General features: G+C 34.0%; 1 protein-coding gene and 1 pseudogene across 13 annotated transcripts in view; one reads left to right on the top strand and one right to left on the bottom strand.

Moving 5' to 3' along the window:
• The window catches only part of Mgat4c (MGAT4 family member C), a 732,252-nt gene that overhangs the window by 159,394 nt on the left and 550,131 nt on the right, over positions 1-22,727 (top strand). The window lies entirely within an intron of this gene.
• LOC101725389 (5'-3' exoribonuclease 2 pseudogene) lies at positions 5,768-8,799 on the bottom strand (annotated as a pseudogene).

Below are 22,727 nucleotides of genomic sequence, written 5' to 3'. Positions count from 1 at the left end.
AATATCTTACTAATTACTGCAAAATATTCAAACAATTTTAAGATTTAGAAGATGCTGAGAGAATTGTATTTAAGTACTCTTATAATTCTATCAAAAAAAGGCAGGTTTTGTGTTTAATTTTTAAATTGTCTCTTGTACTTGAAGTTACTGTTAACAAAGAGATAGAAAATACTGTACCACCTAATTATATGTTTTTAAATTAGATATTTTTGAATATTTTTATGGCCCTACAACAAAACATCCTTTTAAAGTATAACATGGACTGAAAGAAAAATAATTGTGTGTTTCATCTTCAACATCATGTCCTACTGTTAGCTAAAATGCTACAATAATGGATTATTTTAAATATATGTATTACCTTCTATTATGATCAAGCATGATAAAATATAAAATACTTAGTTACAAAAAATTGATGCATAGTACAGTACCTGTTCCAAGTTTACTAAAAGATGTTTGGTATATATGTATAAAATAGAAAAACACATTTATGGTGTGTGATACAGTAGTAAAGGTTCTTTGAATTGTGTTTGACCTGAGACACTAAATTCCAGTATTTTCTTCTCCCACAAAGTTTTCCACTGTATTAGGACATAATATTAGTTACCATTTATTTAGTACTATGTTCCAAAATTTTACTGTTTAGTATCTATAAGCCTAATATCAAAACTATAGGACATATTACAAAGGTTCTGTAATTTGGCTAAATAGTAGGTACATTGTGTATAGGAAATTCAAAAGCTGGCCTGTTCTGTATTTTGATCTAAACTGCCTTATAGAATTGTCTTCTTTTTGACAGATTAAAAATAACCACAACAAGAGAATAAGTTGTATAATAAAATTAGATCCTATTATGGTCATTTGCTTTGGGAAGAGTGAAAAGTACTTTAATCAATTTCACTGCACCCATTGGGAGATAATTTTCCTTATCAAGAAAAGTAGTTTAGAATAAGATTTTGTTGTTTTGAATTTAAAATACAGTTCAAGAACATGATTAGATTTTGTACTTTATATGTGTACAGTTTGTAAAATTTTCTCCTTAATTTGTGACTGTTGAGTGTTTATGCAATTGTTTTATCCCTCGTTAAATTTAAAATCTCCTTCAAGGGGCCGGGGATTTAGCTCAGTGGTGCCGCGCCTGCCTCCTAAGGGTAAGGTCCTGAGTATGATCTGTGGTACTGCAAAAAAAAAATCTCCTTCAGAAACAAATTATATTGTGCATGATTTTTAATTCATTATTTAATTTGAATATTGTCTGGATTATATTGATATAGCCAGTCCTGCTTTCTTTTAATTTACATTTTCATCTTTTCCATACTTTTGTTCTTATTATCTATTAATAAAAGTAAGTTTCCATAAGGCAGCCTATAGATGAGTCATTCTTTTTCTCTAATGTTCTATACCTCTTAAGATATGTAGTCCTTTTACTGCCATTAGTGATATAAGTATATTAATATCTACTCTCTTCTTATTAGTTTCATATTTTTCTAAATTTTGTTTTCCTATTTTATGCATTTTAAATAGAGATTTTTTAGTAATTCCATATCCTTTCAATATTGGCTTATTAAATATAATTATTGGATCCTTTATTTACTGTGGTTGATTTAAGGTTAATAATTGTATCTATTATTAATGTATTATTATCTTAGAGCAGTCAATGCATATCAACATTTTACTACTCTCCTTTAGGAGTTCCCATTATATCCATGTTAGTATACTTGCTAGTTCCCTAGAGGAATCCAAAACTATGGTCATATTCTTTATTCTGTGTTTTTAATGACTGAATCATCTCAAATGACCTATCTTCAATTTTGCTAATGTTTCTTCTTCCAGCTTATATGTATTGTTGAATTCCTCTACTGAATTTTTCATTTCTGTTAATTCTCTTAACTCCAAAATTTTTATTTGTTTCTTTATTAACATTTCTTTGTATATTAATAGGCTCTATTAGTAGTAGCATTGTTTTCATACATTCTTTTAATTTGACATGATTTTCTTTAGTTCTTTCAACATATTTATGAGCTGCTTTATGTTATTTTTGAATTAAGTCCAATAAATGTGCTTCTTTATAGCCTGTAGAAAGTGATTTTTCTCTTGTTTATGGATCATAATATCCTCTCCATTTGTATTTCTTATATTTTTGTTGCTGTTAGGAATTCCACATTTAAAACACTATAACATAGTATCTTTATGGAGAGGGAGGAACACTTGGCTTTCTCTCTACCATGTTTTCCATATAACCCAAGATTTATTTTGTTATAATTGAGTTCACTCTTCCTTCTACTGTTCCTAGAGTGACTTTTCAGGTCCAGTTTTTTAAAGTCCATGCTCTTTGTTGTACCTAGCCATTAACTTCTCTGTTGCATTAGCTTAAGGGTCAACTAATGATTTTAGAGAGATTGTTTTAAATATAATAAACCAAAAGTCTCTTGTCTCTGCTGCAGCATCCTTCTGTATGTTGGGAGCAGTTTACACCACTCAGGCAGTGCACAGCTCTGCCTTAGCCTTTCCTTCCTGCCCCTGGTACAGACTCACGGAATCAGGTGCAGGTGAAACAATAGGGCTTCTCAAGTTCTCTACCCTATATCTTTTTTTAATTTTTAGGATATGTTGGAGTACTCAGAGCTATCTGTGCACATCTTTTTGCAGATCTCGTTCAACATTGTGAATATTCTTCAACTTGTATCACTGATCCCAATGGCCCCTATTAACTGCCATTTTAAGTAGTCACTACACATAATTCTAAACATATGCCCAAAATGTTGCACATTTCACCCTGAATGAGCTGTGAGCCAAAGACGGGCTTATAAATTGAACTTTAGTAGGGAATTGCCAGGTAGGTCAAATCTGAAAATTCTCCAATGAGGAAATATCAAGGGGACTCCCTCATTTTGATCCTTCCATTATTGGCTAACTTGCTAGCATTGACGGCTACCATGATTATAAATCTCCTAGTTTTCAAAGTGTCACAAAACAGGAGAGAAAGGGATGGGAATTGGCTAAATTAAAATGCCACAAAGACAAAACTTGCTTAAATATTGATTTAACTTGGTTTAAGAGATTGAGATTGTTCAAGCCTGGTATCAACTTCCAAAGTTCTAATACAGCTAATTTTAACAGTATTAGTCACTTGTTCTTTTTGTTTGTATGGAGTAGATTTTCAGAGTAATACGTTTTGTCACTGGTAACGCTTCTATTTACATTTATTTCTAAAAAGTAGTTTTGGCTCAATATGGGATTCTGAGTGACATTTTATAAATTAACATTAATTTTGCTTCCATATATTAAAATATCAATCCATTGTCTTTTGGCTTATGTTGCTTACAATGAAAAGTCAGCTGTAATTCTTATCTTGCTCATTGACCTTACTGTTTAGGTGATAAATTTTACTATTTGCTCTAAGAATTAACTCCTTTTAAATCTTTCAGTTATGACATGAACTAGTTGGGTTTGTTGAGTATCTTGGATCCATAAGTTTGGATTCTTTTTTTTTTTTTTTTTTTATCTTTTTGACTATGTACATTATTTGCTAAAATAGATTTCTTTTCTTTCACTCTCTCTTTCAAAGCATGTGATTATACAATTATTAGGCCACTTTAAATCATTATATATGTCACAAGTGCTTGTTTCTTTTCAAATTTTATTCGTTCTTTATGTTTTTGATTTTACAAAATTTCTGTTTCTGTTCATCAGATTTCCTGTTGTTAATTATATTGAGAGGATATTTTATTTCATACATTGTAGATTTGGTTAAAGGATTTTTGATTTAATTTATTTTATTTCTCCTCTCTTTAGCTTAGTCACTCTTCTTTATATCTTCTTCATCAGATGAAAATGAGTAGAAACCCATGGTTTAATATCTGTGGGTACTAATTCTTTCATCTGTGTCATGTATAGCTTTATTACTATTGACTCATATTTCTGCTTCTTATGAATTTTATTCTCTTGTGTACTCAAATTTCTGGTGACATTTTCTTACAAGCTAGGCATTATATAAACTTTCACTAGTCCTATATATTTTCATCATTTAATATTATTGAGCTTTGCTATGGAATATTGTTAAATTATTTTAAAATATTTAATCCCTTTGAGGCTTGCATTTAACATTTATTAGATGACATCACTCATAGACTAATTACCTGCCAGCCTTTAATCATGGATTTTCTTTCAATTCTGAATCAAATTATTCTTTAATTTTGTACCTGTTGTTGACTCCTTTACCAGCTTATTTTTCAATATTTCTGTCAGAGATAGAAATTATTTCCAGACATACATAAAGCCTTAGGATCATATTCTCTTGATTTTTAGCATGATCATTTCTGTGATCTAGTATTGTTTTGGTTTTTTTTTTACATGGATGGATTAATTAGAAATTGTACTAATTGGAAAGTATCCTCTATGGAACTGTAAAACTCTCTCTATATAATTTTCTCATCTCCAATAAATACTCTTTCCTGAAAACTCTTACTGCTTTAACTCACTACATTCCTTCTTTGAATTTGTACTTTAGTAGCTAGTTTGGCTTCATTTTTCCATCCTCAAAATAAGGAATAGATATACTGTCAGATATGTTGTAGGTATTAAAAAGTTTCATCACGGGGCTGGGGATTTAGCTCAGTGGTGCCACCACCTGCCTCGCAAGTGCAAGGTCCCTAGTTTATTCCTGGTACCAAAAAAAGTTTCATCTCTTTTATTTCTCCTATGCAGCCTACTGTCTTAACATCCAAAATTCAGTATTTAAAGTATTTTGTATAGATTTATATTTGTCCCCTAGAGAAGGATAATTGCAGTCTATATTACACTGCCTTACCAGAAACAAATATCATTTCTTTTCTTTTTTCTTTGTTTTGGTACCACAGATTGAACTCCGGTCCTGGCACCTGTGGGACAGGCAGTAGAACCACTGAGCCAAATCCCCGGCCCCAAATATCATTTCATTACATTTACATTTTAACTAGGTATATTTTTTCTTGAAAAATAATTTTTTAATATTTACTGCACACTAATAACTTGTATTCTCACATGGAAAATTTTAGATTATTATAGAAGATTATAATTTTAATTCAATTGTTCCATTAACAATTACATATCACTTTTCCATATTTAGTTTTTAACTCAAACTATCTGAGAATTCTTACAAAGTTCTTCCCCCTTACAAATTTTCATGATAATGTTAAGACAAAATAAATATATTGACAGATACTTTTTGGTTATTTTTGCCAAATGAAACAGAGTGACTTAGTGCTATGAAGACAGTACTTTATTTCCTTTTCACTAGCTAGTAGGAATTTTTTTTAAAGTTTAACTTTATTTTTTATTAAAGTCTAGAAATTTCTGTAAGACAAGTACATTAATGAACTGTTTCCAAAGAACAGTATATACTTTAGTTTGCTGAGGGTTCCAGCACAAAGAGTTCGTACCTAATTCCTATGCACTAAAAATCAGCATGGATCTTAGATGATCTAGAATACACTGTGTTTTGAAGTCCACAGCTGGTTTGATTTTTAACGATAATAAAAAACCAGTACTAATTCCATCAAATATGTTTTACAAGCAATTATAAATTCAGATCCACTGTATTATACAACACACATTTTTGGAAAGCAACATAAAACAGTGAGATCAGTTCAGTAGAAATATGCAGTTAAAAGAAATACATAAAGTACTGTAGTTTTATTAAAAACTCCTACTTGAGAAAAAAAAATCTCCTTTCCACAAAAACCATAAAACTGTAGAATGATGAAAGGATTTGGGAAATCTTTGCAAAAGCTTAATTCCAAATGTATCTTCGTGAGGGTGGTGGCAAAGGGTATTTTCTTCCTTCTCTGAGATATCCCTGTCTTCCTCCACGATCATCTCGCCAGGGAGGATACCCACCAGGCCCAGCTAGCATCTGGTACTAGTTTGACTGGAAAGCTGCATTTTGGGTCTGGAGAATCCAGTTCTATGGCATCAGAGGCTCAGCCCCAACACCTCTGTCAAATTTCTGCTGCTAGAAAAGGGGAGGTGGACCTTGCCAGGAATCCTGGGGCCTCATATTGAACATCAGTTTGGGGATCTGGGCTTGTCCTCTGAACAGCGGCTTGTATAAATTTCCCTGGTAAGTCACAGTGGGTGGCGCAGCATTGCTGTAAACTCAAGTCCCTGAGCCTCTTAGCATAACATGGCCCAAAGTCCTGAAGGCTGCCTGGTCCAGGTGGACTGGCCTCTAGTCCCGGTTAAAGCCCAGCTGGGGCTTCCATTGACAACCATTGCTGGATTTTTCCCAGTCACTGGTCTTCAATACTGCTGCTAGCTTTCTTGCTGCTGGAAGCATTACAGCTTTAAAAATGTAATCTTCAGCAAACTGTGGTCTTTAAAATTAATATTGATTGCAGTGTTCTATGTCAGATCCTGTAACATGGCAACAGGAGAACACACTACTTGATCTGGGAGAACAGCCTCTTCATCCATAGAAAATTTTCCTTGAATCCCATGGCAAAGTTCATGTGGGACATCCACTGGCTCTGTGGAACCTGTTCAGTACAGCTCAGAAATGAAGTCATGAAGGGGTGATGTTTCCCCACAACAAAACATCAGCTCCAAGTCTGTTTCTTCTGTTTTCTTCCGAAGTGAGGTCTGGGTACACCTCTTCCAGGGCAGGTCGCAACCTTTGCTCATCCACAAAGGGCAACAGAGCAACACCTTGCCATGAATATTTCTTCCCATTCAAATAAATAGCAAAGTCTTTAGGGTAGAAGTCAATTATACTAGAATAAGGATCACTCATGCGCTTCCACCAAGATGGGGGTTGAAAGTTACCACGTGCAGCTGGAAAAAACTCCCATATGTTGTTCCAGTGCTTTAAACGGTTTTGTACCCTTCTCAAAATCAGAAGGCATGTCTGCAATACCTTCAAAATCTGAAGCAAATGGAGCATTATCGAATGGATAATACCATTTCCAGGAAGCACAGCCCTGATAATAATATCTAAGAACCCAGCAAAGTCCTTCAACATAAGACTGTACATCTTTACGATGGAATTTCTCATCAGCTGCATCAACATCAAATTTGTTCTTGTAGTATCGCTGCTTCCAACCAGCTTCCCATAACCTGATGTTATCCTCGGCTTCAGTTTCACTGTCACTGTCTTTTGCTTTTTGCTTAACTCATAGTAGAGTCATCGGATGTGAAACTTGTATTAGGAGACACGGGAGGGCTAGAGTTGGTCTGTATCTGCTTTTCATAAGCTGCTTGTCTTGGGTTATTGGCTACTTGGGAAGCTGGTGAGTTTCTTGAACCCAAGGCATGAGGGGTTAATATTCCACTGGGAGTGAAAGATGATTGATCTCTCTTTATTCTCTTTCTTTTTTCTTTCTGTCATCTTCTAAAACTATCCTCATCATCCTTTCTTTTTAAAAATGCTATCCTCAACTTCACCAACTACTAACATGATGCAGATTGACATAACCACTTTCTGTAAGGTAACCCCCACTCTTGTGCACTACGTTTTTGTATATGTTAACCAAATGGTCAATTGCACCTTCCCTAACCTCCAAGGATGACAAGTGGGGAAGGAAGTCATTTCCCACAAAGAAGCACATGAAGACCCAGTCATCAATATTCCTCTTGACAGCAAATGTGAATGGCAGGTTGGCCATGGTGAGTTCTCTTTCCAAATACTCACACAGAACATTCAGGTGAAGGAAGATGAACTGTCCTTCTGCACATGGAAGACTATCTGCAATTTTCTTATGCTTTCCCTTCTTTTCTCTTGGCAAACCTTCACAATCCTTGACCTCATGTCCAAACTGGTTACAAAAACCACAAGGGGCCTGGGTTTGTTTGGTTTGAATTCTTCTCTAATAATGGTAAGGTTCGGTTCATGTGTAGTGAGGCCAAGCATAATGAAGTCAGTATTTGCCCCACATAAACAATGGTGAGTATTTGGGTCATGGTTAGGCTGTGCTCTTTGTCTTCTAAGGTAATCCATGATTTTATGTTCTCCTTCACCAGGAGCACTAGCATCAGATAAAATAACTGTCAAATTTTTCCACCCAGAGTCATTATTTAAATGATCAACAATCTAATAGCAAAGGGATTTAGCAAGATTGTCCATGAACTCGGTTCCTGGTGTAGTACAGTAGCTGTCAAATCTTTCTTTTATTTGTTCTGGAGGAAGATAGCCACCTTTTGCCAGTGTCTCCTCCCTGACATGCTGCTTCTCCATCGCTGCTTCCATTCCTTCTTTTGATGCTCTGAACCTCCTCGACAGTTGCTGGTTCATTTTAGCACGTGGTGCCACTCCATCTATTGCCATGTAGAGAAGGCGTCTTGCTCTTACAATATTGAAAAGTCCATCTAAGTACTCAAAAATTGCAACCATCATTTCTTCTTCCTTTTTTGATGTTGGCTTATCTTCAGGATGAGTACAGGGGTGGATGATTCCATTCATATCCAAATACAGCTTATCAAACTCCACATCATTTGGGTTAGGTTTACTGGCATCAACTGGAATCTTTATACCATTGCATTTTGGGGGCTTCTCTTCCACACAGTTGACAATGATCAACAGATACTTGGAGCTGAGCCAGCAGAAGAATGCTGGGACTCCCATAAGGGCAGCACAGCTGAGGCGGTGGCCAGGCCAGCGACCTGAGTAACCAGAGAGACAGGCAGGAGCAGCAGCCGCGGGGACTGGCACTTCTGCCCATGTGCAGCTAGTAGGAATTTAACAGATAAAAAATATGTCGACTTTTTTAAACAACAACAACAAAAAAGTCTGTCCAAAAACTCAAGAAAGAATAGAGAATATAGGTGAAAGAGTTGGAGAAGGGTGGATGACAACCTGATATTTCTGTTTTGCAACATATAGGAGGAAAGCATAAGATGACAAAGCTTTAAAAAAAAGTAACATGAAAGGGAAAGAAATGGATACTATTCTTGGTCGACATAACTAGATTTATGAACAGTAAAGGAGAAAAGACAAGAGAAAGTTAGAATGAGAATGAGGTGCAACTATATTGTCAGATTGTGTAATTTGAGATAGGCCCAGAGCGGGGAGACCAATTGATAAGTAGTGAAATTAACATTTCTTAAGATTCTGAAAGAATGCAATCATTAATAAACTAAATGAGTCTGAAGGTAAAGTTTAGAAGAGAAAAATCTTTAGTTGTAATGAAAACAAGACATATAGGTATAGAGATGATATGTAACTACTGAGGAGATAATGTTAAACTGTTTAAAATAGTTTTGCAAATACTAAGTCTATCTAAACAATGGAGTAAAACTATTAGAGAACTGGCAAAGATTATAGCAGATTTTGGGGGAAAATGATTAATCCCCAGTGTTTGCTTTGACCTCAGCTTTATTACCAGGGCTTTAGATAACTGAACCAATCTGTTTCTCTCCACAAGGGAAAACAAATGCTTTACAAAAACAGAATATCAGCTGTTGTAGAAATATGACCCATTAGTTTAGCAACCTAATAATAAATTTCGTTCTGGTAATTGCTGAAATTATGTTTTCTTGTGAAATACTATTTTCTAGTGACCTTTTGACGATAGATGAGTACAAATGGTAATGGGTCTTTGAGAAATAAGTTTGATGCAGTTGACCTTAGAGAAAGGCTACTGTCCCTCTGCTAGTCTTCGAAACATCGATTCCCTTGCCCAAACAGTTTGCAATATCAAAATGTTTATGGATGTGTGCATGCCTCTGATTACTTTTCCCACTCTAATCTTTTGTATTTTCAAAGGTTGTGACAAACGTGAAGAAAAATTTGTTTTTATTGACCTTGTATGAGAAAAAAAGACCTATGAATTCAAATAAAGTCACATCACACAAATACACATAGCGCAGAGAAAAAGAATGAGTACCATGTTCTGTGTAAAATCTAGATATTATTTAAGAGGATTTTTTATGTTTTCACTATTTAAAGATCAAAATTGAAATATATTTTTTGTGCTATGAAATCATAACTCTTATATGAACCATGCTTGCAGAATTCTCCTTGCTCACATTCTTACAAAGATTTTTAAATATATGGTTACTTATGGTTGTCTATATTTATAGCGTAATTGATTTGAACAAAAGTTGTATTTCATCTAGTAAATGATGAATTTTTCTCATCCAGAATTATTCCTTTTGCAAAGGACAGATATCTACTAAATAATCAGAAGTATAACAAAAGAAGCAGGTATAGCAGGATTTTAAAAAAGTAGGTCTAAAAATTTATAAATCAGGTATTGTTAAGTTCTTCAATAAGAGTTTATAGTTTTCAGTGATATCTGTTTAGTATCTGACTTAACGAAGAGGAATTTGACTGGATTAAACTTCATTAGCCATTATAAATAAAATTATAGTCAATTATTTTATTACATGTAACATATATTATTTGTAGTTATTGTTATATTTAATACATTTATTATTAAGTGTGAAGAATTCCTTCACAGGTGGGAATACTTTTAAAGTAGTAAAACAGGAGCATCTAAAAATTTCCTTCTTTTTAATCCCCTTTCAAAATAAGGTATTTGACTTTTAAAGAACAAAAAAATATGTTAATGTGTCCTAAATGCTATTTTGGTAAGCAGCCTTTAACTTGACACTAATAATTTTGTGTCCTGAGATTCATATTCTTGCACACTGTCTTCTCGTACTGCGCCTGCTCTGGTCTCTGTAAGCAATACCACAAGCAGAAGTGATGGCGGACAGTTTTAATATTAGGTCATAAAAGTACTGTGGTTTCACTCTGAAGTGCTCTTCCGTCTTTTTGGGATCACTGATATTTGAGAGAAGTCAAATGATATGGTGAATGGCTTTATAATGGGGCTTGTGACAAAAACTGATGTCTCGGGGACCACAAATAGAGAGGACTGGACTACGACCTTCCACCAGACACATGAGGAACATAGAAGTGGACATTTCAGGCTTCCTATAAGATGTGTGAGTGAACTTGAAACAGGTACTCCCCTAGTTGAGCAGTGTCCAGAGTTAACAGTGCAACTTCAACCTCATGAGATATTCGATGCCAGAACCACTCAGCAAAACTAATCATACTGGTTTGAGCCACAGAAATTAAGACATAATTAACATTTTGTTATTGTAAGCTTCTGGGTTCTGGAACAATTTTAAACAAAAATACATTACTAATAGATTTATCATCATAAGCATGCACTCAGTTCCAACCACAGTGTAATCTACTATAATATATTTTTCAGCACACTGTTCTTTTTGCCCTAGCCTTTCCATTAGTGAGTTGCTCAATATATTATGGGAACAGAATCACAACCAGGTTTTGAGAAAAAACCTACCTTGAAATGGGTTGGTTTTCTTTATCAGTGTGTAACTCTGTTTCATATACTTTAACATAAGGAGTGGATATTTACCCTTAATAGTGACTTTTTGTTAATTCTTCTTAATTAAGTTGTAATTTAAATATTTCTGTATGTATCCCTAAATATATCATTTAATTTTTCTTATCTTCTGGCAAGCAATAGTGAAAATTGTATCATAATTTATAAAGTTTTCTATTACTTGCTTTTTGTCTTCTACTAAATACTATATTTCTAATGTCAACTGATGTTACCACATAATTTTATATGAAATAACTGTAAGGAAGATAATCCTTTTAAAACAATATAGTTTGTTGAAGTTGCTAGAAGCATATATTATCCATAGTCCCTTCAATTATTTTTAAATAAGAAATGGCCAGTTACAGAAGTGGCAGAGACTAGCTCAGAGATTTTTTTCCCTGTATCCATCATCTCACAGGACCAAGTGCTGGCCTAACTTGATTGCACCTCAGAGATGTCTTCAATTATAATCTTAATGTTCAATGTACTGAACCAAATGTAATGTTTGGCCTGCAGTGATTTTATAAGAATTATCAATCTGAAAGTCCCATAATCTTTATTTTAGTTATACTCTGGAATATGTGATCCATTTGTTATACAGTGACCTAGTGCAATAACAGTGAAATTATTTCTGCCTGCATTTAGAACCAGAAAATACTGCCTGGCTTCTAACAGTTAAGTCTATATTTTGCATCATGAGCACTCTGAATCTTTTTCCTAATTATAATTATCTCTATTGCCTATTAGGAAGTCGAGAGCCTATGTACAGTCTGTTTTTAGTGATTGTAGAGGATGTTATAGTATATATTTTGCAGAGTAAAATCAGCTTGATTCCAATTCATTGCTCTAATCACATAATATTAAGCCTGAGTCTCCTAATGAAACTTTTTATATTGTATTTCTATTTGTTTTTACTTTGTATCTAAGCTAAAAACAAGAATTTATTAGAAAAATTCTTCTGACTAAAATTTATTTATTTTGATCATCTCTTAGATGTGTCTGTTTAATAGCTAGAATTTTGTATTGCTTTATATGTTCTGTTTGAGACACATGAAAAATTTTTAATATACTTTGTCTAGAATATGGAATTACTGGGCCGGGGATTTAGCTCAGTGGTTCTGCCGCCTGCCTTGCAAGCGGAAGGACCCGAGTTCGATCCCTGGCACAAAAAAAAAAAAAAAAAAAAAAAAGATAGAATATGGAATTATAAAAATTCTATCAAAAATTATATTAAAAGGTTTTCTTGGTTCCTCTCCCTCTGTTTAAAGTGCTTCTAGTTATAGCATTCACAGCGTCTCTGAAAGATTTTTAGTTAAAATGTTGAGAAAGTTTTTTAAGTATGTACTTTAAAAAGTCATATTTCAAGACTATGCTTTTTGACAGCTGTGAAATAACAATGTAATTGCATCATAACTGTGAAATATGGCTGCTTCTTGCTTGTAGAAAGGGTCTATTTTACCAATTCTGACATGTACTTCATGGCATCGTGTATTTCCTGATTAATTAGATCCCAATATCTATCTTCTCAGATTCATTGCCAAGTTACACAAAAGTTGAGATAACCAGATTAAATATATAAAGTAAAATTGAGTAGCTTTTAAAACACAAGCATACATTCTTTTATAATTACATATTGGGACTTCCTATATATTGAAAAGTGAATGCTCTTTTTTAATGGTAATAAACCATTTTGCTAATTAAAATTTTTTTGACAATTGTGATAAACAGAAGAAATTTCATACATAATGATGGAGTCATCCCAATACATTAATTTAAATCCTTTTAGTTTGCCCCTAATAAATCTTTTAAATTAGACATATAACTGGAAATTCAAGTAATTAATTTATATACTTTACAGGGAAAGTTATGTAATTAATCCTTTTAGGAAACTTTAGATGCAAGTGATTCAGTAATAAGTTTCACCATGTTGTTATAAAAAGAATGCCATTGATTCATATTTTCTAATTCATTTGATAAGCACTTTAGAAAGTAGAACACTAATTACACCAATTTTTGTAGTTACATTAGAGCTTTCTAGAATTATGTTACAATAAATGATAGTGATTTTGTGAGTAGAATTTTCAAGTTTTGTTTTTGAAAAAAAGCTTAATTTTTGTATAGCACATTTATCATTTAAATTTAGTCTTATTATTTTTAGAATATAAAACTAATTGCCCATTCTTGACCTGAAAAGCCAAGGGATAAGAAAAATACATACCAAGCATCCATGGACCACAGAGAACAGAGCAGAATGTGTATCCAACTGGTAGATATAATAGTCAAGATGAAGATTTGAGCATGTGTATGATGTCTATGGCCATACCACCCTGAATGCACCCAGTCTTGTCTGAACATGTGCATGATTTTACCAGGTTGAGCAAAGTAAACATTTATGGGGGCACTCAAATAACAGAGAATAGCATAGCTAAAGAAATGAAAATCGAAAGCATAGTATGTTGAACTATAATGCACCCAAGTTCTTCACTATCAGTATATGATAAAGTTGGAGGGAGAATAATTGAAGAAAAGTTTGACTAAAAATGTAGATAGAGGTTGTAAGATGAGATTCTCAAAAGTTTGAAATATATTTTTAGCCCAAGGATTATTAAAACTCAAGAGATCCTTTAAATTTCCAAGGACTTTAAACCAACACTAAAAATTTTGCTTGAAAGGTCCCACATAAATATAAGTCCCAATTTAATATCTTAAAATGTTTCTAAGAAATTTAAAAATGTATTAAGCTATTATGATAAAACATGGTGTCTTAAAATATTCTTTTTTCTTTTTGTCTTTATTGGTACATATTAGTACCTGATTACATTCTTTATGTATCTTTATGTTTTCTAACTTCCCTTCTCCCTCCCCTCCTGCATCCATCTCTTGACCACTGAACAATCAATATGGTTATAAACAAATACTTGCATTGAAAATAATAAAATGTATATAATGAATGCTTTCACATCAAGTTTACCTTCAAAATGAACACCATTATATAAAGTATAACAACAAATAAATTTTTATTAATGGGAAGATTTAGGAAAAAGCAATAAAAGCAAAGTTATTTCCTATATGAATTGTTATAAATTCAGCAAGTTTGATGAGATTGGTATTGGAGAAAACTGGTGCAGAAGAAAGGCATCGGAACTGAGGCAATCAGTGTTAGAAATTGCTGAAGGTAACATGCAGTCAGGTTGTTGGGTGATGAAGGGCAATTTAAGGCAACCATCACAACCAGAGGAATTGACATCTGCTCCCCATGCTTCCATTACTGCAGACTCCAGAAAGATTCTGGAAAGGTGCACAATGTATTTGAATGGAAATTATTGCAAAATAGAGATTTGTTTTCATTAATTTTTTTTTTAATGATTCTGAAGATCTAAGTCAGGGCCTGGGATTTTGAGGCGAGTGCTCCACTTCTGAGCTGCAGATCCAATCCTCAGTCACAGGTTTTACGTCTATGAACAGTTTTGTATTCTTTTCTAAGTTTGAAAGCCATGGAATCATTTCCCTCAGATCTCCCTTCAACAGAGAATTTCTCCCAGAGAGTAATTAGCTGACAGGCTCTAAGCAGTCAGGATCTACTTCCATGCTCCTAATAAGGGCATACACTTTCATATTTTCTCCTAGGTTTTGAGTGGGAACAATAAGAAAATTACAGAATCAGCCTTTTTAAAATCATGTATAGTACCTCTGTGGGCAGGGCAGCCTCAGCTCTAGGGCTGCCAAACAGCTAGTCAGATTCTGAGCCTTGTCTGAGGCTTTTTATGTAGACTATTTCTTCCTTCTCTTTGTCTTATTTATTCTCAGGCTTTAAACTTCCATTGTAATTTGAAAGTTTCTGTCAATAAATCTGTTTGTCTTTTAGTTTTTCCTTGTTATTGACTTCCTGAAGAATCTGAACTTTCTCAGTAAGAGACCTCAACAATGTTAACAAGACTGTTCTGGTTCTCTTATGAGGATTTGAGGGTAGTTTGTTATATATATGCGTGAGGATCATGTTTAGCATTAGATTTGCATTGGCACACACATTCCATTGAAGTAGATGGCTCTTGTGGTTTGACTTGCACCTCTTCAGGTCATCTTCTTCATCTTCTTCAAGTCATGGATTTATGTCCTCCTGAACAAGTACAGCAGTGAATCTCTCAACATGTGATTTCAAGAGTTCTTCAGTATCTTTTCATCTAGCTGTTAACGTTTCTTTTCAAGAAAAACAACTTTAACTGCATTCTCAACCACCTTTACAAAACCATTTATGTCAACAATATGGGGCAGCATTAATTTCAAATTATATATCCTTTGGTGCTGATAGGAATTATTGTTGTGCCATGCCTGGGCAGTATTTTGTAAGGCCATTTGTTTGTTTTTATTTTTAGACCAGAACTTGCTAAGTCACAAAATCATCCAGATCCCTCAAACTTTAATCCTCTTACCTCACCCACCAGAAGTGCTTGGATTACAGGTGTGCACTATCACACTAAGAATAAAGCCTTTTTATGTCAAAAAATTTTAATCTTTTAGTAAATCTTCTTGTTTGTCAATTACACATTTTGAATGAGCAATTGAGATTATAAGTGTTGGCAACTATGATAAACTCACGAAGCATAAACTCATGCTGCTTAGATTGCCAAAGAAATGTGGTATTTGAAGAGAAGAAAATGAATGTTAAGGCTACATTGTATCAATAATTCAATGATTAGGGATCAAAAATGTTGAGTGACTTGTTTGCAAGCATTTATAGCTCATATGTGCTTTATTAAGTAAGAGATATGATTGTACATAATCCTCAAAAACCCTTTTTTGTCAAGCAGGCTTAGATGATCTCTAGACAACCAGCAATTTCCTTTGGCTATTTCTCTGTGTAATTATGGTTTATAAAAATGAGAAACCAGTCTAGATTGTAACAATATTTTTGGCACAAAATCATGCTGAGTAGACTCAGAGTATAAGAAGTGCTTGTTATATCCAGAGACTCTTTTGAGGGATAAATCTACAGGATCATATCTGCTTTCCACACAGCAGTGTCTCGTTTATAGTAAAAGGGTTTTTAGCAGTCTAGCCTTTGGTTAATATTTTGGAAATAGGACAAGGAGATAATTTCTAAAATAAAAGGTTAATGCAGATTCCATTGGTATTTTGCTGACATGAATGTAGCTCAAATCTTTATTTCATTGAACTTCTATTACTTTCAAAAACAATTCCATCTCAAAAGAATTAGAAGAATCATACCACAGCGATATATGTGCACCCATGTTTATAGTGGCACAGTTTATAATAGCTAAAGCTTGGAAACAGCCCAAGTGCCCATCAAATGGAAACTGGATAAAGAAGATGTGTGTTTGTTTTTTTTTATAAAGTGGAGTACTACTCAGCCATAAAGAATGAGAAACTAGAGACATTTATAGCTAAGTGGATGCACATTGAGGTCATACTAAGTGCAATAAATAGGACACACATCTGTAAATACAGAATAGTTTCTTTAGTGTGAGAAATTGAAAGTGTAAATAAGGATTAAAATGATTAAAATGAATAATTGATAATTTGAAATAGGAAGAAAAGGTCCAAAGGGGTAGGGGTGGTGGGAGGGGAAGGGAAAAGAAAGAAGGGAAGGGAAAATTTATGAGAAAAGGAAAAAATGGAAACAAAGCCTTTGTAAATAGGGAAGGGTGGAGAGGGTGAAGGAAGGGCAGGGAATGGGGAAAAAATAAGAACCAAGATACATCATGTACAGGTACAAGCACCCAATGATAAATGTAAACATATTGTATACCTAAAATGTACCAATAAAAGAATAAAAAATAAATCTATTCCATCCACAAATCAAAGACTCTGCAATTGTCTTCACCTTGAATTTCAAATGTTAGCATTGTCTTCTGAGTCCTGTAAAGGACTTGTGCCCTTGAGTAATGTGTCCTTCAATCCATTTCCCTAATTATTTTGCATGCTTTTCCAATGCAGGATGCTGTAGTCTTATTGCATAATACATAAGAAGGTTACTTCAATATTTATTTATTTCATTTTAGTACATACCCTAATAATGCATTTTTCAGTATGCAGGTAATTTCTTCGGTATGTTCCTCATTGTTTAAACATTTTAGCTTTATTTTATAGAAATTATTGCTTTCATTTCCTTTCCCTTAATTTCTTCACTTCTTCATACCATGTTGTTATTTTTAATTCATGCAATGAGAGGAAAAACCAAAAGCTAAATCTAATGGACATTATGGAAAATTAAAACAAGAGCAAAAATGTCAACAAACTCTAACACCATGTATATTAATATCAGAGGGACTTAAAATATATTTCAAATGATCTTCATGTAATTATGACATCTTCCCAATTGTATTAAGCATATAATTTAAGTTGAGATTCTTTTCCCCATACATTGTATTAAATATATATTTCCAGTTGGCTTCCTTTCTTTCCATACATTGATTTATTTAAAATAACACCCTGAATTGTAGTGAAGTAAATGTAATGTTCTACCTACATAAAATTTGGGTCCGAGTTTTGAGAAATATGTAGGAATTATGTAGTATAAGCACAATTTGATAAGTTAAAATTTATTCATGTTTTAACTTTCCCTATAATATGAGATCCTCTGTAGAAGATCCCATTACACTCTATGTGAAACATCTGTTTGCTGTCTCTTTCCATTGTGGGCTTTAAGATATGATATAATAATTAGTCTTCAATGTGTATCTTTTTTTCCAGATTATTAACTCCTTAAAGGCAGAGCATCTTTATTTTATGATTATTTCTTCAGTTTTTGTCATAGCAAACCATAGGATACATCTAATCTCAAATTAAAGTTTAGTAAATTGAACATAGAGCATATAAAAATTTTGATTTTTATAAGGAAATGAAAAACATGGATGAAGATTTTTTTAAGTGATCTGACTCAATCAATGTTACTAAGCTTTGATGCCGGGAAAAGCCACACATTGTAAAGGAGCATTCAAGAGGAAGTGACAATAACAGGTTACATCAACTAAATCAAAACCTGCTTACATAAGTAGATGTTCAAAAATTAGTTCTATGTATAGTTTCAGCCTTATGTTTGTTTCTAAATATAATATTTGCATAATAGAGGCACAGATGTTACTAACTTTTATGTAGTATAACTCAAAGAACCACTATTTACTACCGTTTCTGTGAACATGAAACAAAATTGTGCAAAAGAAGCCCCATGTGATTGAGACTAGTGTCTCAGACTAATTGTTGTGACTTATGTTGAGATGTTCCCCCAAAGTCACATGCACTCCTATGTGGGGTTTTTTCAGAAGTGGCTGTATCAGGAGTGTGTCAGGGTAGAATTAAGAGTGTGTGATTACTAAATCAGTCCACTGATTGGTTTGGTATAGTTCTAGTGTGAGTGCTTAGGCTACCCCAAGGGCAGGTAGCCTAGATAGATACAAGGGATAGAAAGAGAGTCTGGCTACTTGTTGCTTGGAGCTTGCTTTCTTCTACCTTCCTGCTCTGTGATGAACTTCTACCACATCATCCTGCCTTGGAGCCAGACAACTATGAACTGAAACCTCTACAAACTGAGCTATAATAACCCTTTCCTTCTTTAATTGTAGACATTGGGTGTGTTGGCTCACCAAGACAAGTAACTAAGGGGAAAGGAAAAATTATGAGGAAATAAAATAAATGGAAACAAAGTCTATGTAAATAGGGAAGGGTGGAGGGGGTGAAGGGTGCACAGGGAATGGGGAAAAAAATAAGAACCAAGATATATCATGTACGGGTACAAACACCCAATGATAAATGTAAATGTATTGTTTACTTAAAAGGTGCCAATAAAAGAACTTAAGGAAAAAAAAAAGAAAAGTAACTAAGATACTAAATTTTACTACCAACATAATAAAACCAAGAGACACAAGAGATATTAACTATATAATGATATCATACTGACTATCTCAGTATGGAACATATACTTTAAAAGGAATTTTCAGTGATAATGTCAGAGAGCATAAATACATACATTGAGGGAAGCTCAGCCAGTCCCAGCACCCGGAAGGAAGCTCCCCGCCTCCATCCCAGGCTCCTAGGGCAGAGAAGCTCAGCTGGTCCCAGCACCCAGAAGGAAGCTCCCAGCCTCCATCCCAGGCTCCTAGGGCAGAGGAGTTGAGCAGGTCCCAGAACCTGAAAGGAAGCTCCCCCGCTGCCATCCTAAGCTCCTAGGGCAGAGAAGGTGAGCTGCGTGGGTGCCAGAAGCACCCCCTCCCATGGAAATGAGAAGACACATAAACAAGTCCCCAAAACACACTTCAGGATCACCTACAGCAACCCTAAAGGAAAATGAGATGGAACAATCCAATACTCAACCACCTGGACTCTCTGAACTGGCAACAAAAAAGGATCTGGGAAAAATGAAATCATAAATAATTACTCAGATAACAGCAAAGATTTTGCTCATGGTGCAAGACATGATTAATAAATCTAGAGAGGACGCAGATAAAAACAAATAGAGGATCTGAGGAACATGATGGAATCCCAACATAGGAAAGAAATGGAATCTATAAATCAGATGCAAACAGATTTCCAAGAGGTTAAAAACTCCATTGAAAGTCTGCGCAGCAGAATGAACCAATGTTAGGATAGAATTTCACATATAGAAGATAAGATTGTAATTAGTGAGGAGGAAAAGAAAAATTGCTTTAAAATTGTAAGGGAACAAGAGAAATCAATCCAGCAGCTGCTAGACGATGCAAAGAAGAATAACATAAGACTAACTGGAATCAATGAAGAAAGAGGAGAGAGTGCAGATGATATAAAAAAAACTGTTCACAGAAGTGATGGCAGAAAACTTCCCAAGGAGGGGAAAAGAACTTGACATACAGATAAGTGAGGCATATAGGACTCCAAATAGCCTTGATCAAAAAAAATCTACACATAGGCATATAATAGTTAGGATTCCAGAAATCCAACAGAAGAACAAAATTCTACAAGCAGTGAGAGAAAAGAAACAAGTCACATACAAAGGAAAGCTAATCAGAATCACAGCAGACTTCTCAATGCAAACCTTCAAGGCAAGAAGAGCTTGGAGTGATGTATTTCAAGCCCTAGAGGAAAACAGCCTCCAACCCAGATTGATGTACTCTGCAAAAGTATCTTTCAAAATTGATGGAGGAATAAGATACTTTCATGATAAAGAGCACCTCAGGAATTTCATGAATACCAAACCAGCACGCCAAAAAATTTTAGACAATACCCTAGGAAAGGACAATGAGGATAACAACCCCAGGAAACCCAGCAGAATGAATCCACTGGACATGACAAATTAAACGCAAATGGGGAGAAGCCAACAAAAAGAAAAAGTCATGACAAGGCTTTTAAAACTTTGAACTTCATCTTCCTAATGAGTGTATAATTCAATCTTATTATTGTACTGATTAGTATTGTTCTGTTTCTAGAGTTACACATCATTCCTTGTGCTATACTGGCTATTTATCATCTTATGTCTACATTTTAATTGGGTTGTCTATTAATGATCTCTAAGAATTCTTTTTATATTCTGGTCATAGGTTATATGCATTGTAAATATGGTCTGTTTAAGGACTACTTTTCATTTTAATGATGTCATTTAAAGTTCTACATTTTGATGGAATCCCATTTATCAATTGTTTTCTTTTATACATCATGTTTTTTGTATCCTAGGTAGTTCTTGCCTACCAGGAACTCATAAATATTTTCCCTTATAATTTCTTCTTAAAGTTTTATACATTTAGGCTTTCTTATTTAGGTTCATAGATCCCTTCAAGTTATTTTCATGTATGGAAAAAAGGGTTGAGGTTAATTTTTTATATACGGATACCAGGTGTTCTAGTGCCATTTGCTGCAAACACTATCTCTTCCTCGACTCTTGAATTGAGTTTATATTCTATAAAATACTAATGTTAAATAATCTTTCAAAACTCAGTGGACCATATATGTGTGGTTCTATTTCTAGATTCTCTGTTCTATTCCAATGATCTATAGGTCTTTCCTTACACCAACACTGCCTTGATTACTGTAGCTTTAGAAGAAGTCTTAAAATTAGGTACTAAATGTCTTCCAACACTGTTTTTGGTTTTGTTTTTAACTTTTCTAGGTCCTTTGTACTCCTATATAACTTTTAAATTTCAATATCCAATTCTTCATTTATAGCAAGTATACACAGACCTGAATTTTTATATATACCTTGTGTTTTCTAATCCTGCTAAATTCAAGTACAAGTTCTAGGGGCTCCTAGAGATTTCTTAGTATTTTCTCTGTAGTTGATCATTTCATCTACATATAAAGATTTTGCTTCTGCCATGCCAATCCTATCCTAGTTGTGTCATTTTATTGCCAGACTATTTTGGTGGGGACTCGGTTTCAAAGTTTAATGGACAGATAAAAGAGTAAGCATATCTGCCCTTGTTCCACACCTTAAAGAGAAAGCATTGTATCTTCTCCATTTATATACAGCATTCTCGCTAGAAGTATGGAGTACATGTCTTTAATCTGTTGAGAAGTTTCTTTTCTACTTCTAGGCTCCTGATAGCTTTTGCCATGAACAACTGTAGAATTTAGTCCAATACTTTTTCTCCAACTACTGACAGGATCATATGGCTTTTTCCTTTCCTCTGTTTAAATGATGACTTTTGGGGGTGGATCTTCCAATGCTGAACCAACACTGCCATCCCTATCACAAAACCACTTTCTATATCCTGCCAGATCTGACTTCTAATAGTTTGTTTTGTTAAACAAATTTCTATCTATGTTCATACATTTTTCTTCTATTATCTTTATCCAGTTTTAGGATTAGCACAATGTTGAGTTCCTAAAATGAGGGGTGAAGGGTTCCTTCTTTTTTCTGCTTTAATTGTTTGATGTAATTTATCAGTTCAAATGTTTATGAGCCTGCTCTTTTCATATAGGTAGGTTTTCAAGCTAGGAATATACTTTCTTTAATAGGTGCTATTCAAATTTTTTATTTCTTCCAGAGTTAGTTTATTAATTTGTCTTCCAAGGTACTTCTTATAAGTTGTCAAATTTATTTCAAAAAAGATTTTTGTAATATGCTTTCTATATCCTTTTAAATTCTGTAAAATCTGTGGTAATGTCTCCTTGATCTTAATATTGTAATTTAAAAAATGTATAACTGATATTGTGTAACAGGAAGAAAAGGTCTAAAAGAGCAGGGGAATTGGGAGGAGTAGGGGAAGGGAAAAAAGGGAAAGGAAAAATATGAAAAGAGGAAGAAAAAAATAGAAACAAGGTCTTTGCAAATAGGGAAGGGTGGAGGGGGTGAAGGGAGGGCAAGGGATGGGGAAAAAAATAAGAACCAAGATACTCATGTAAAGCTACAAGATCCCAATGATGAATGTAACTGTATTTTATACCGAAAATGTACCAATAAACTTAATGGGA

The sequence above is a fragment of the Heterocephalus glaber genome, unplaced genomic scaffold, assembly GCF_053883595.1.
Source record: "Heterocephalus glaber isolate CG9 unplaced genomic scaffold, H.glaber_assembly_v1.0 deba00001572, whole genome shotgun sequence".
NCBI classification, from domain to species: domain Eukaryota; kingdom Metazoa; phylum Chordata; class Mammalia; order Rodentia; family Bathyergidae; genus Heterocephalus; species Heterocephalus glaber.
This window is presented reverse-complemented; position numbering and strand designations above follow the sequence as displayed.